General features: G+C 41.3%; 1 protein-coding gene and 1 long non-coding RNA gene across 28 annotated transcripts in view; one reads left to right on the top strand and one right to left on the bottom strand.

The window, feature by feature from the left end:
* RAD51B (RAD51 paralog B) overlaps nt 1-16105 on the top strand; it is a 723435-nt gene that overhangs the window by 98508 nt on the left and 608822 nt on the right. The gene's annotated exons all lie outside the window — the stretch shown is intronic.
* Nucleotides 14141-16105, bottom strand: part of LOC120403067 — a 32637-nt gene continuing 30672 nt past the window's right edge. The window contains exon 7 of the long non-coding RNA XR_005597455.1: nt 14141-14273. This is a non-coding gene — a long non-coding RNA (uncharacterized LOC120403067). The remainder of the gene's footprint in view (nt 14274-16105) is intronic.

The raw sequence follows: 16105 nt of genomic DNA, 5'->3' as shown, positions 1-16105 counted from the left end.
CAAATATCCAGTTTTCAGTACTGGTGAAAGGTACTGGACTAACAGCCCTGAAAGATGAAGTGGCAGTAGAAGTTTCTCCCATAGCGCTCTGCCACCAGAACTCAACTCTGATCTGCAGGGATCCTTCAGGGGATAAGAGGATAGCTCAATCTCTGTTGCTTATTCATTCCTTTGGCCTTTCTTTCTCCAAGTAGTGTTGGTGGCTTCTTGTGATGGAAACACCCATATGCTGTGAACTGGACTGAAACCACCAAACTCATTGCACACAGATTTCATCATTCTGCCAATCCTAGTCTTTTGTAAGGTGATAGATATCAACTTGTCAAAGCTGAAAGAGTGGCTAAACAGCAGTCTGTCTGCTAGAGGGCAGATCTTTTCAACTGTGTATCTTTCATTTTATTGAGCTGATTTGGATAAAAGGCTCATTAGGTGGAGATGCTTGGATTTTGTTAACAAGCATTTATGTAACAGTTTGTAATTGCATCCTTTGGGGGAATGCTACATATTATAATAGTGTTAAAATAGTAAAGGTCAGTGACAATTAATATTATTGGGAACATCTTGGTTTGGTTTTTGGGACTTGACTATTCCCAGGACAGAGAGGGAGATCTTCATATCTGTGGGTACTAAAGTGTTCTGGGGGAGAGGGCACCTAGCACTGAAGAAGTAGTGAGAAATTCAGAACGCTCTGTGGTGCAGAGACCTAATAAAAACTTTTTTTAGCAGCTTGTTAGTTGTGTACATACAGTCCTACTTTTGTCCTCTTTGAATGAGGCTTCCAAATGCACCAACAGAAGGTACCACTTTGCCCAGCCAGTTGGCTAAAATGCACATCCATATACAAGGACTGCCTTGGAATACACATACATTTCATTTTAATTCCAGGCTGCCTTCCCACCATGGCTGCCTTTAGAAGCGGAAGAAGTGAACTAATCTGGAATTTTGAAAGTAAAGTACTTAGTGAAGCCCTGGGGTTTACTGTAATTCCAGTTGGCATAATTAAGGAGAGGAACTGTACACCGTGTACCTGATATTTTTAATTAGTCTTCCTTTGATCTGATCTCTCAATTAAACTCAGATCCAAATCAATGCCCTGCCGCTATATATTGCTTAACTTCACTCATTTCTAAAGCCTGATGAGGAGAGGGGAGTTCTTGCCTTCACTTTCTGTTTTTGCTGGAGAAAATTATCTTGGCTGCCCTTCCTCCCAACTTGTGATTTTATGTTGAAACTTTGACCCTGAATAGCTGTCTCCTTCTAGTGCTTGCTCATGTCCATTCCACATTAGGTGTGCGTGTGCTGCATGCACTGTTGCCGGAGATTTTTCCATCAGTGGTATCCATCAGGCCAGCTATAAGGGACGCTGCTGACCCCTCACCCTCTCAGTTCCTTCTTACCACCTGTGACAGTTGCTGGAACAACTCCTTTTGCTTTGGCAAGGCATTTTTTCAGTGGTTTCTTCTCTGTATCCTAGTTTATTAGTCTTAGTATAGTTGTAGTGTAAATGTTGTAAATAATATTCATGTAGATAGAACCCCTCCTTTATCATTGAGGAGCTCCTTTCGCCCCTGGGATTGGGCATGCCCCGATCCTGGGCTTCCTTGTACCTCCTATGGCAAGCCTGTGCCCATGAGCGAGAGTACTGGTAATGGTCACTTTGGGAGAACTCTGCATCAGAGTCCAAGGTGGAGCCCTACACCTATCCCAAGAACTGCCACCAGTACCCGTCTTATGTTACACTGGACCCCAGTGAGAGACCCTTGCCGGTACCTGGCCAGATGGACTGTGGTCTATGCAATGTGTTCTCTAGAATCCATGGGATTTCCCCTGGTACTGGGACCATCTTCTCACTGATCATACTCAGTTGCTCCTGAGAGGAGGGCCTTGCACCGCTCTGGTCGGCACCGGACCCTGACTCTGGTACCAAACCCTGTACCGATGCACAAGATGTGGGCTGCATGGAGGTAGTTGAAGAAGAGGAAGAAGCACCCCTCTGGTACAGGCCTCGTCATCCTCTTCCCCAGACAAAGTTGTCTCAGGACTGAGAATCTTGCTGCCGCAAGATGACTTTAGAGCCCATCAGGAGCTTCTAAAGAGGATAGCGGTTAATCTGGGGTTAGAGGTGGAGGAGCTCAACCATAGCCTCATTGACATTCTGGCTACAGCAGCACCATCTAACGTAGCCCTACCCATCAACGAGGCTGTAATGGGTCCTCATCTTCTCTCCTTCCCACTTTGAAGAGGTGTAGAAATACTACATGCCAGCCAAAGGGTACGAGTACCTATACTCTCACTTCCCTTCTGGGTCCCTAGTTGTATCGGCGGCCAATGAGAGGGATAGACAGGGCTAAGCAAGTTTTACCCCCCAACGGAAAGATGCAAAGAAACACTTTTTTGGGGGAGAAAAATTTATTCTAGACCAGGCAGTGCTGGACGCAGCAGCCAGGATGATGGCTTCTGCAGTGGCCATGAGGCGATGCTCTTGGCTTCAGTCCTCGGGGCTACCTCAGGAGGTCCAGCAGTTGATTCAGGACCTCCCTTTTGAAGGCTCCTTGTTTTTGGAGCAAACAGACACAAAACTGCATGGCCTGAAGGACTCAAGGGCTACTCTCAGGTCCTAGCACCTCTGTGCTCCGTTTACTTTGAGGAAGCACTGCAGGCCTCAGCAGCTGGCCCACTTTTCAGCTCTGCCACCATTCAGGACCTGTTCAAAAGAAGGGGCAGGGGTTACAAGCACCGTCAACTGCTTCCATCCATCTCAGCCTCAGTGCCGGGGTCACATAGATACTCTGGTGGGCCCAAGCAGGCCTTTTGAAGGTGCACCGAGAGCACTAATTAATAGGTCAGTGGAGTAGCTAGCAGGTAATGTGAATTGATCGTGAGCTATGGGCTGCACTCACTGGATATTTTAGAGGTACTCATGAACCCCAAGCTGCTGCTATTTATTTTGTACAGTGTGCTATTAAGTTAAAATTGATTGTGTTGCAAAAACAGATTCCCTTTACTATGAGGTGGATATCCTCTTATGTTATTAAAACAAAAATGTTAGGAATCTAATTTAATTTTCACCACTGATGCTGTTAGTTTGCTTTGTAGTTCTCTCAACTTGGATAATGAAAATAGAGTAATCAGTTTCAATGCTGGAGTTTCATGTAGTATCACAATGCTGCAATATTTGGGTTGTGAACACTGCTGGGGAACGTTTTTCTCTTTTAAAAAACCCTGGAAACACTTTTTTTGTGTGTGTGACTTTTATAAGAAATCATCCAACTGATGATGGCTAGCTTGAGGGACAGATGGGGAGAACTATCTATATTTTTTTAAAATTTAGGTGCATTAAAATTATATAGTTATATTCATTGTTTCACCCTTTTTGTATGTTGCTTGTTGTCTTAAATTATAAATTCTGCAGTGATTTTTTTTTTCTGTATGTATTAGGATAGTGCCTACCACAATGGGGCCTTGATCTTCATTGAGGCTTTGGAAAGCTGCTCCAATATAAATACTATATGATAATGTCGGTCTTACATTTTGGAAAAACAAGCTTTTACAAAACCTACATTTTGGCCACATTTTAGTTTCCATTTAATTTTAAAAAGCATGGAATTACATATAAAGAATTACCTGGTCTTTGTATACAGATATCAGAAAAAGGAAAGTAGGCCAATTTTTGGGTGTTGCAACCTTAGCTATATTACAAACTAACAATAGAATACCTACTAGTGATAAGCAAGCTTCCCAAGTTAGAATGAATCATAAGAAAAACTTTTTAAATAAGTCTTTTATTTTACTGGAACATTTTTGTGTAAACCGTTGTGTAATGTTCCTATGTGCTGTTAAACAGCTAGCATGCTCTCACAGAGGGTCTGCATTTCCTTTCTGACAAGAATGATTCCTATATGCATATGTGTGGAAAGTGCTTTGGATTCCTTAGAGGGGAAGGCCACTCCACTCTATAAATGTATGCTCTAAAAATCATTGTTTTGATCATTGTACTTCTAGTTTTAATTATTTACATCTAATTGAAAAATATATATATTTTTTAAAGTTACATATATACAACAAATTGGTTAAGCTGGGATTCAGTCACTTACACTGATGCTGTTTAAATAAGTGAAGTTAACCAACTGTGAACTCTGAGTAAACTCTGCTAAATGCACGTACAGATCACATGAAACTGTTAGACAAGCACTGTGGTAAGCATACAAAATGCATCCATCATTGCCTTGCATAAGCAATCAGCGTTTAAATTACAAGTCCATTTCAGTTTGTTGCTTCCTTAAATGAGCATGAGGAATCTCATTGTGATTACTTGACAAACTCAAAATCAAGCTTTTGGGCTTTTCCCTGAGTATTGAAAAAACTGATGCTTTCAAACTTGCTGGCTTTTAGCGAATTTGTGGGGAGATGATCAGATTATTTTGCTCATAATGCAAGTACATATAATTGGCAGATAGAATTCCTGACACCCAGTGTGCAGTCTGAGTGGTTTTGTTGGACTGAGGATCTCTTAAGTGGAGGGGAATCCTTCCAACTCCTTAAGACTGGGCCACTCCCACCCTTGGTGTGTAAGTGCCTATTGGATCTACAGAGTGGCAGATTTGCTGGCCCCATTGCCTGCTTCTCACCTATCCTGTTCTCCCTCCCCCTCCCCAAAAACAAACAAACAAACAAAAAAACACTTGAGTGTTGAGACACAAGGGACCCACACAGAGCCCCTTTGCAGCAGCACTGCGCTGCTTCTGCTGGGCAAGAGCCCTCGGAGGATAGCAAAGCAAATATGGAAGAAATTTGGCCAAGATTGCAGTGAATACAATTTAAAACTTGAAATCAAAACAATTAGAGATGATAAAGGCCCAAAGGAGAGCTAATCCATCCCCTACCAAGGGCCAGTGCAGGATGGTTCCTGATTGTATATTCTCCAGAACTTTGTCCTGCCATTTTAATTGTATGTAGCAAAATGCAATTTAAAAACCTGGGTTTAAATTCTGCCCTGACTTTCACCCTGCGATGCCCTAGTTAAAAATCAGAAGGATTGCACAGGATGTGAATCAGAGCAAAGTTGTCTTGGGTTTAACTGAATCAAAATTGGCCCAAAAGTAGTCAGGAAGAGAGAGATTTGGTGGCAGTGAAGGCTAAAATGGACTCTATATCTACTGTAGGTCAATATATACCACCAGTGTTTAATTTGTGCCAGGGCTGAGCATTTCATAGCCCCAGCACCTCTGGGCTTGCTGCATCAGTTATGAATATTAAATAAAATCTTGAGCCCAGCATCCTTTTCACTACATATTAAGCACTATATATTGCCCCATATCCAACTGTCTCAGTGCCTTGTCAAAACCAGCTATTGGATGAAGAGCAGCTGGCTAAACCTGTACCTGGGCAAGACTAAGGTTATGTTTGTCAGTGAGAGCCACTGTCAATAACTTGATTCTTTTGAACTCCGCTGCCCCTCCTAGTATAGATGCCATTTGTTCTCAGATTAGTCAGTTGATTTTCTGGGGTTCTCTTGGGGTTCTCGGTGCTAATGGTTGTCCAGGTAATTATAGTGGTTTCACAAAGTGGCTGTCCCCAGTAAAAGAAGTCGGCCCAGCTCACTGTGCCAGAACAGATGCTCCCATTTGGCCAATTAAGAGGGCAGGGCCACACCTGGGGGCCACAAAGGACTGGGGGGAATCTGAGGGAGGAGACCCACTTAGAGAGTGACCTGGTGACCATCTTAATTTAAATTAAACAAGCATAGAAACAGTTTCCTTACCTGGTCCAATCTTTTTTTTAAACTTTCCTTTTATTTGTTAGTAGTTTACGTTTAACACAGTACTGTGCCGTGCTTGCTTTTATTTGTCTCTACTGCCAAATTGCATTCTTCCAATTCCAAATGAGGTGTGTGGTTGACCAGTCATTTTGTAACTCTGAGGTTCTACTGTATCTAACCTAAATCTCCCTTGCTGCACATTAAGCCTGATCACTTCTTGTCCTAGCTTCAGTTGCTGTGGAGGACAATTGATCACTGTCCTCTTTATAACAGCTCTTAACATATTTGAAGACCGTTATCAGATCCCTCCCTAAATGTTCTTTCCTCATAGGTCAGGTTTTCTAAATCTTTTATAATTTTTGTTGCTGTCCTCTGGACTCTGTCCAATTTGTCCACATCTTTCCTAAAGTGCGGTGCTCAAAACTGGACATAATACTCCAACTGAGAACTCATCAATACTAAGTAAAGTGGGATAATTACTTCATGTGACTTACTTACGAGACACCTGTTAATACACCCCAGAATATTAGTCTTTTTTGCAACTGCATCACGTTGGCTTATATTCAAATCGTGATCCTTTTCAGTTATACTACTGCCTAGACCAGGGGTCGGCAACCTTTCAGACGTGCTGTGCTGAGTCTTCATTTATTCACTCTGATTTAAGGTTTCGCGTGCCAGTCACACATGTTAACGTTTTTAGAAGGTCTCTTTCTAGAAGTCTATAATATATAACTAAACTATTGTTGTATGTAAAGTAAATAAGGTTTTTTAAACGTTTAAGAAGTTTCATTTACAATTAAATTAAAATGCAGAGCCCCCCGGACCGATGGCCAGGACCCGGGCAGTGTGAGTGCCACTGAAAATCAGCTCGCATGCCGCCTTCGGCATGCGTGCCATAGGTTGCCTACCCGTGGCCTAGACTGATATTCCCCATTTGTAGTTGTGCATTTGATTGTTTGCTTTCTAAATATAGTACATTGCACTTCTCTGGTTTGAATTTAATCTTATTTCAGACCAATTCTCCAATTTGTAAAGGTTGTTTTGAATTCTAATCTTGTCTTCCAAAGTATTTGCAACCCAATCCCAGCTTGATGTTATCTGCACATTTTATATGCATACTGTCCACTCCATTATCAACACCATTAACAAAAATATTGAATAGTAGCAGCTCCAGGACATACTCCTGCAAAACCCTGCAAGATATGTCCTCCCACTTTGACAGCTAACCATTGATGACAACTCTCTGAATACAGTTTTTCAACCAGTTGTGCACCCATCTTGTAGTAACTTCATCTCGACCACATTTCCCTAGTTGGCTTATGAGAATGTCATATGGGACTGTGTCAAAAGCCTTACTAAAATCAAGACCAACATCTACAGCTTTCCCCTTATCCACTAGGCCAGTAATCCTGTTAAAGAAGGACATTCAGTTGGTTTAGGGTGATTTGTTCTTGACAAATACATTTTGGCAATTACTTATTACCCTACTGTCCTCTAGATATTTACAAATTAATAGTTTAATTTCTTCCAGTATCTTTCCAGGCATTGAAGTTAGGCTGACTATAATTTACTAGGTCCTGTTCCCGCACCCCCCCCCCCCCCCAAAAGATGGGTACTCTATTTGCGCTTTGTCAGTCCTCTGGGACCTTATGCATCCTCTGAGATCGTGAAGATAATTTCTAATGGTCCCAAAATTGCTTCAGCTAGTTCCTTAAGTACCCTAGAGTGAATTTCGTCGGCCCTGCCAACTTGAATATTTATCTAAATATTCTTTAGCCTGTTCTTTCCTTATTCTGACTTGTGTTCCTTCCCCCTTGTTACTATTCATTGTGGTAAATATCTGATCACAATTAGCTCTTTTAGTGAAGACTGAAGCAAAATGGGCATTAAACACCTCAGCTTTCTTGATGCCATCCATTATTATCTCTCCTTCACCACTAAGTAGTAGACCTACACTTTCCTTCTTTACATACTCAGTGTCTTGTTTTGAAATGCAAATATGGAAGGCAAGTATAATTAATTCTTATTTATGCTGTCTCTCTTCTTATTGAAAAGAAAATCCTTAGTACTATCAGATTTTGAGCTCTGGAGACTCAGAGGCTTTTTTTTTTTTTTTTTTGGAGGGGGGTTGGTGGATAAATGGGGAACAGAGGGTGTATGTATTTACTTGTCAAATAATTGAATTTCACAGCAATTACAGAGAATAAAATAGAATTGGCTAAGGATTAAAAACTGAAGCAACACAAGTTTGTATGCTTCTTTGAGAAGACACCGTTTTCCCTGTAGGCGCCTGGGTGTGGGTGTCGGAGTTTGTTTCTTTGTGTTGTCTGAAGTGATTTATTTAGTTATGATTTCAACATGCCCACAGGGCTAAACCCTGAAAATGTTTCATAACAAAATTAACCAGAACAAATGGTATACGGCTTCTTTATCCATTTGCAGACTGTGAACCTGAAAGGAAGCGGCACTGGTTTTCCTGAATGTTTAAGTGATACCTAGTGTGTTTGACTTTTGGGTGTTGCAAGTTCCAGTAATTAAAGCAGTGGGACAGGTTTCAAAGAGAATAACAGTAAGTGAAAACACTAGTCTGTCCAGTTAGATTTTGGAACACTCTCTGTGGGCCTGATCCAAAGCCATTAAAGTCAATAGCTGGGTGCTCATCGCATTTGAAAATCAGGACACTTATTTGGGTGGCTAAATACGGACTTAGGAATTGAAATTTAGTAGCCATTTTACAAAATCTTAGCCTCAAAGTTTTAAAACAAACCCAAAACTGAAGAGGTTTCCTACACAACTTATCATTGTTTTTAGTGCTGCAAGGGGGATGAGGGTGCAGAGAATAAGGAGAATGGAAATTTACGGAACCAAAACAAACGTCGTTTTAAAATCTAAAACAAAGATAAGATATTCAGAATTAAAACTGAAATATTACATGGGTTATTGAACAGAGAACTCTCAGTAACATGGTGTACACTGCAATATTAAGGCACAATGGGACAAGGAGAGGCTGCATGTTATTTCTCAGCATTTCTGGATATAATTCAGATCTTTAATTTGCTTTGTACTTATTGGTTTGCTTAAAGAGTTTTGTTGTATTTCAGTACTCTGTATTATGCTTGTAAATGTGCACAAGCTTCTTTAGTTTACTTGTAATTTGATCACTGAAAAGGAGACTGCTCCTCCTTAGTTAAAACAACATCACCTGGTTATATGACACTGAACCTCAGGCTGTAATAATGGCATTTTACATTGAAATACTTGTTTGATCATAATCATTCGAGACTTTTTATTTACTGTAATAAGAACATTTTCAATTGACATTGATATATTTTACAAAAGCTACAGAAAGAGAGGCAATTTTTTAACCTCATAAATCTAACTTGGGTCATCTGGTTACAAGCTCCGCATCAATTTTGAGATGACAAAGATAACAAATGTCTTGTTGACCTTTTCAGCACCTTGGATGCTTAACACACACTGTCAAGACTTGAAAGGCCCTACATTTTACCTTTTTAAATCAGTTGGTAAAGCCTATGTAATTATGTACCTGCATCTTTCAAAACAAATGGTTCTTTACAATTTTTTCTTAAAATTAATAAAAGGCTTGTAAACCAGAGCAGCAATATCATACAGCACAATTTGTTATAATAGGGCTTTGGACATTGATTGTCCCAATTTGTGTTCAGTTTGGACAGTTGGAATACCATACCCATCTCTTAATATCATATCTTAGAATCAGAAAAATGTACGTCTGAAAGAGGACTTTGAGAAGTTATCAAGTCCAGCCCCTTGCGCTGAGGCAGGACCACATAAACCTAGTTCCATCCCTAAAAGATGTTTATCCAACCTGTTTTTAAAAACTTCCAGTGGTGAGGATTCTGTACCCTCCCTTGGAAACCTATCCCAGAGCTTAACTACCCTTATAGGTAGAAAATGTTTCCTCATAACTAACATAAATCTCCCTTGCTGCACATTAAGCCGATTACTTCTTGTCCTACCTTCAGTGGACATGGAGAACAATTGATCACAGTCCTCTTTATAACCGCCCTTAACATATTTGACTCCTACGATCGAGTTCCCTCTGTCTTCTTTTCTCAAGACTAAACATGCCCAGTTTTTTTTAACCTTTCCTCAGAGGTCAGGTTTTCTAAAACTATGTTCATTTTTATTGTTGCCTTCTGGACTTTCTTCAGTTTGTCCACATCTTTCCTAAAGTGTAGTGCTCAGAATTGGACACAGTGCTCCAGACGAGACCTCACCAGTGCTCAGAAGAGTGGGACAGTTGCCTCCCATATCTTACATACGACTCTCCTGTTAATACACCAAAGAATATTAGTCTTTTTTGCATCAAGTTGTTGACTTGTGATGCATGGCCAAAAAGGGTTAAACATTCTGTAGAATAAATGACTCAAATTTAACCTTAAAGACACATGGGGAGATAATGTTTGTGTTTTTGTATATGGGTAGTGGTCAGCAATGTAAACAACAGTCCCTGTCTATGCTGTATTCTGTTAATTCAAAGATCAAAAGAAGATTCTAGCATTTAAATGAATTTTAAACATGGGATATCTCAGTATTTATCTCTTTGACATGTATAGCAAATCACCTGTGAATGGTGGAAAAAGAGGCCATTACCTTACGTTCATCTGTGAATAATTAACAAAGATGCTTAGGAAATGAGGGCCTATTGTTCTCCCAGGGACTCCAACTTGTCAAAGAAGGCCTGAAATGGTATAAAAGATCCTTGGGACCTGATCGTTTTTATTTCAGATCTGCTTAAGCTTCATCAGGGGAAGTTTGAGTTGCATGATTGAGGTCCCAGTTATGCTGATACTCTCTGAAGGTGATATTGGACATTAGACTATAACCTATGAACTACATTCTAAAAGAACTCTTTGCAACTACAAAGCTCACCATCTCTGCTATGTATCTGAACCTCAAGAATTGAACTCATGTCTGTATGTATATTGATCTTTTAACCATACTCTCTCTCTTTTCTTTTTGAATACATTTTAGTTTAGTTAATAAGTCTTGGCCCAGGTTACACAATAAATCAGTGGCAGAGAAGGTAATGGAATTCACTAACTACCCATAAACCCAGTCTGTTGCTCTGTCCCCTACCTTTAACTATTTACATGCACTACAGTAGTTACCAGAGGCCTCAATTCTGACTCTACCCCACACAAGACCTAGTATGTAAAAGGGGTCAATTAACCCTGTGACAGGCTGAAGTTGGGGGAGAGTCAGGGCTGATAAGGTCTAATTGATGATGAAGCCCAGCTGGGCAGGGGCAGGCTGAGCTAGTATAAAATCATGAAGTTGGTGGCAGAAGATGGGCTGCAGGGAAGAACACTGTAGTTGCTCCATAGATAGGAGGGGAGTTGGCAAGAGACAAGGAGGAGTTCTAGGGGGCATCCTGCCTGGGAATACAGACACTGGCAAAAACCTGAGAGGGGGTGGAATAGCTACAGGGAGTAGAGGAAACTCCACAGGTAATGGTGGCGGTGGCGGTGGGGGACGGGAGCAGAGCTAGAGAAGAAAGGTAGGAAGGGCCCCAGGGTAACAGCAACAGGGTCTGGAATTGCTTAGTCCGTGGTTGCTAGTCATAGGGTCCTTGGGCTGGAATGTGGAGTAATGGGTGGGACTGGGTTCCCATACCAGCCACAGGAGAAGTGGCACAGTCTGGACAGTGGATCAGAAGACTGCTTGAGACAGTTTGTCCAGAGGGACTTTGATACCCCTGAAGGAGAAAACTAATGATCTGGCTGAAGGGCTCAGGTCCAAAGAGGGAGCACCCTGTGTCACGAAGATGGAGTAACCTGATTACAGGGCAGGAGAGAGACCATAGGGCAAGCCACTGAAGGAGGAGGCATCAGACTGGTTGAGAGCTAATCCCCAGACAATGTCAGAAGGAGGTGCCATAGCGGTGAGATGTGTGCCCCATGACGGTGTTGTACGAACATAAACTAAGAGGTTAACTCTGTCCAAAGAGCTTACCATCTAAAACATAGTTAAACTGAAGCAGTCTTGGTATAATGAAAAAATCAATAGAAAATCACCCTCTTGACAGCAGATTGTGGAAATAGACTTCGTTGTGCAAGGAGCTGCAACATATTTAATAAAAGAGCATAAGCCTGGTGAATAGATGTCTGGTAAATGGATAGAAGGGAACTGGGCAGAATCTGGCTAATTGAGCTAGCGGCCTATGGTTTCCAAAACTTTTGGCTAGTCCGTTTCATGTTTGCCTTTTTAGGATCAACTTTGGAAGTGGGGAAATTTCCAAAGACTTATGCCTGTACTTGGGATTTTGTTCCAATTTGCACTGAAAGCTTTTTTAAATTGCTTGCTCTTTTTCTCTCCACCTTGCTTAACACCATGACGTAAAGATTTATAGCCTTCATCTGCTGCAAGAACCAAGCACGAGGTCACCCTGACTGGATAGTTTTCTCAATCGCTATTGTTAAATTTTGTTTTTCCACATACATTTTTGTTCAAAACCTTGTCTTTTGTCACGAGGTTTTCAGCATCAACTGACTGTCATTTTTGTTTTCACAAAGAAAAATAGAGGTGAAATCTGCCACCAGTATTTTGTTGGGGCTGGTAGTGCATGAAAACTGTGTTCTTCTACTCTCCGCTGACTGAAGTCTTTCTTGCCTAGGATCCTTTTTTCTTTTTTTTTTTTTTTTAAATCTGCAGTCTTAACCATTCCTGCGATTTGTCACTTTTCTCATAAATTAATTAGTCTTTCATCAGGTTGGGGTGCTTGCTACTCCTAGAGTTGGGCCCACACTAACACCCTGGACATAAACACTTGCAGGCTTCCAATTGTTTAAAATCCAGATCTGAATTTTACATATCACAGCTGTACTTTTTCTTTAAAAATAAATAAAAGCCCACACCACCAAACATAATATTTGCTGGGAAGAAAAGTGAGGCCCTGTCCATGCTGGGCTCAGAGTCCTACAATTTGTAACTGCCTCAACTTAGGGCTTGTCTATAGGAGAACAGTTTTCCAGCTATTCTAGTATAATCATATTAGAATAGTAATAGCACCGGAACTCCCCCATGTGGAAAATCTTATTCTGAAATAAGTAGCTTTTTTTGGCATGGCTTAAACCAGTCTCAAAGTGACAAACTAAACTGGAAAAAGGCTTCCTCATTCTGAAATAAGTGTCTGCTTGGGGAGGTATATTGGTATAATAACTATGACAGTTTAAATTCACACCCTACCTTATGCTGGCATAACTGTCTTGTGTGAACAAGTCCCAAAATGGATGTTTATAGAAATGAGTAAGTTTATCTCTTTAAATCAGAGAACTAAAGGAAAACAATAGAGATGTATGTGCTTTACTCTCATTGTCACACCATCCGACCTAGGTGATATGATGTTGGGATTCTAAAGAACTAATGAGTGTCAAATTCTTAGACTGGCTGTTTCAAGTAATCTAACTTTGATTTTGAATTCTGAGGGTGCCTTACATGTGGAACACTGGCTTTTACAATGCACTCTTCCACTTTTAATTAGCTAAAGGGTGGGAAGATGTGTTCCTTCTTAAAACTGGGTGTTATGTATTTATAATGTAATTTTTAAAATGTATATTTTAAAGCACTTCATAACCATCGCTGAAATTAATGTATGCTGAAATTAGGGGGTGCCCTATTCACCACTCCAGTGGCTCATAAACTGTTATCTATCAAAGTCGTGAAGCTGTATCTACTAAACTCAGTATAATCAATGTTTGGAGTGAGATACATACAGCACTATATGAATATATTTCACTTGCTCTGTATCTAAAATCCCCATTTATGTAAATAGAGTTTCACTGCAAGTTTAGGATTGTATATATCTCTAAAGCAGTAAGGAATATTCAGCCAGTTCTCAATTAGCTATACATTCTGAACCTCATTAAACTACAAATGGAGAGGCTGCTGTTACAGTCCCTCTCCTAATAGCAAAATCTCATGTTGCTTGTGATGGGGTTGGGAAACCCCACAGTGGGCCAGAGCAGGAATGGATTAATGGAGTGCCATGGAGAAAGGAGTTTAAATCAGGTGATGAAACACCGGTGAAGCATGAAGTACAGACTCATCAGCTATGGTTGATAATCAGGTAGTGCATCAAACTTAAGAATGTATATCAAGACCTATAGGCAGAATACAAAGGTGAACAAATGGGAGAGATGATTTGTTTGCATTATTACAATAAAAAAGCAATCACAACACGACACAAAGGGGTTCAGCACAAGTTGTGTGGTGTCCTGTTTTCAGTAAAAGCAACCATTTGACAAGAGTGTCGCAAATTGCCAAAAAATGCAAAATACATTCATGAACATACAACTGGAGGACAAAGCTCTGGTGATAATATAAAGTTTTGTTGGGTCTAAAAAGCTAAGTCATACAAGGTTCAGTTTGTGACACTGGAGATAAATGAACAAACAGTTAATTTCAGAATAGATGCTTGAGATGAGTGTGGTGTCCTCACAGTTGGCAGGTTGGCCTTTTGTTGCTGTGACATCTGCATAGTGATAATATTGAAAAGCTTATGAGACAAATGCATGCTTTATCCAGTTAAAAGTTATCAGAAGTGGATTTGGCGCATGAGAAGGTTGTTAAAATAAGTTAGTTAACCAAGTAAAATCTTCTGTATTTCAGAATATGTTTCTGAATGTTGTCTGTGTAAAAGCATACATGAGGTTCTGCTGACAGTTACTATGAAGGAATAGCAGACTTCGCACATGTTCTGTTATGCAGGGAGCTGCTCATCTTTGTTATCCTCTAAGTAATGGCCAGAATATTCAGAAAGCATCTTATAATTAAGCAATAAGGAGCAAGAGGCAGCATCTTCCTGGGCAATTTATAGCATGGCTCTGGTGTTGTCATAAAGCAGGCCTGCACAACTCATAAAGTGGCAAGGGCCATATTACTCCAAAGAAAACAGCTGAGAGCCGAACTCCATCCCAGCCCTGCCGACCCTGCCCCCAGCGCCGCCAAGCCCCCCCGAAACACAACACCCCCTCCAGCACTGCCCAGTCCCCCTGAAATACTCCTCTCCCCCGCCCCGCCCGCCCCGCGGAAACAAACCCTCCTTCCCCAGCGCTGCCCCACCGAAACATTGAACCTTGGTAATATAGTGGGCCCCTAAGGTAGTATAATTAAGGTAAAAGAAAAATGTCTTTTTGCTAGAAGTACAATAAGATCTTCCCCCAACTTTGTAATCAATTGCCTGGTTGAATGAATGAGGTGTTACTGAGGAAGGCGTGGAAGGCAGCACCTCCAGTCAGCTGCAACCCTTGGAGAGGGGATGGGAGCCAGACCAGATCAGTAGAACAGGTCAGCCACTGACTCCTCGCTCGCCTCCTCAGCCTCCCACCCACCTCCGGCTCACCTCCTCACCCCCTGCCACTGCCCACCCACTCGCCTCCCCAGCCCCTCACCCCCCCCCCGGCTTGCCTACTCACCCCCACCACTGCCCGCCCGCCTCTTCAGCCCCCCTCCCTCACCTGCCGCTTGCCTACTCACCCCCCGTGGGCCGCACAGTGAGCCCACACGGGCCGCATGCGGCCCCTGGGCCGCATGTTGTGCAGGCCTGTCATAAAGCATGGTGTCGAAGGCTTGATATCTATGACTATTCAGTATAAAAAATAGTTTAAGAATGCAACACCTGATGTATCCGATTACTATTCATACCAAAAGTAAGATGGAAAAAGGCAGACGTGTACTTAATGTGGCATAACTAACAAAGGTATGATGCTCTTGATGGCCAATCGTAATAATAATCTGCTCCACTTGTGTCTGCATTCCTGAATTTGATTCTAAGTCCTTTATGAAACCCAATAATAAAACAAAAAAGGATTGGGTCCTGATGTGCTGTTCACCCATAATTCCCATGGAAGTCATGGGAGTTGAGTGGTCAGTATATTTCATAATTGAGCCCAAGATTATCACCCATCCAAATAAGCATGATTTGGTTGCCAGGTTTGATACTGATGGGTTGAGTGTTCTTTCCTGAATTTTGGCTTATGAAACCATGAAGTTCCAAGTCATCTCTTTGATTTAGTCGACCTTGATTATGGTGTGAACATGTCTGCTTTTTTCCCTCAGTAATCCACTCTTTGCCTATTTAGGGACTGGGTGTTTGCTGAAATTCTCACTCTCTAGACTGGCACAGAGGGATAGTTGTAACTTCCTAATTGTTAATTGTTATCTGCATGTCTCTGTCTTGTAGCCCAGAAATGCCACTCAATTTTAGTTATTTTGGTGAAGTATGGATCTTCTTTTCTGAAAAAATCTTAAGTATTTCTTTAGAAATAACAGAAATGTTATCACTTTGGAAGTCTAAGTGAGCAG

This window comes from Mauremys reevesii, linkage group 4, assembly GCF_016161935.1.
Source record: "Mauremys reevesii isolate NIE-2019 linkage group 4, ASM1616193v1, whole genome shotgun sequence".
Taxonomy (NCBI): Eukaryota; Metazoa; Chordata; order Testudines; family Geoemydidae; genus Mauremys; species Mauremys reevesii.
This window is presented reverse-complemented; position numbering and strand designations above follow the sequence as displayed.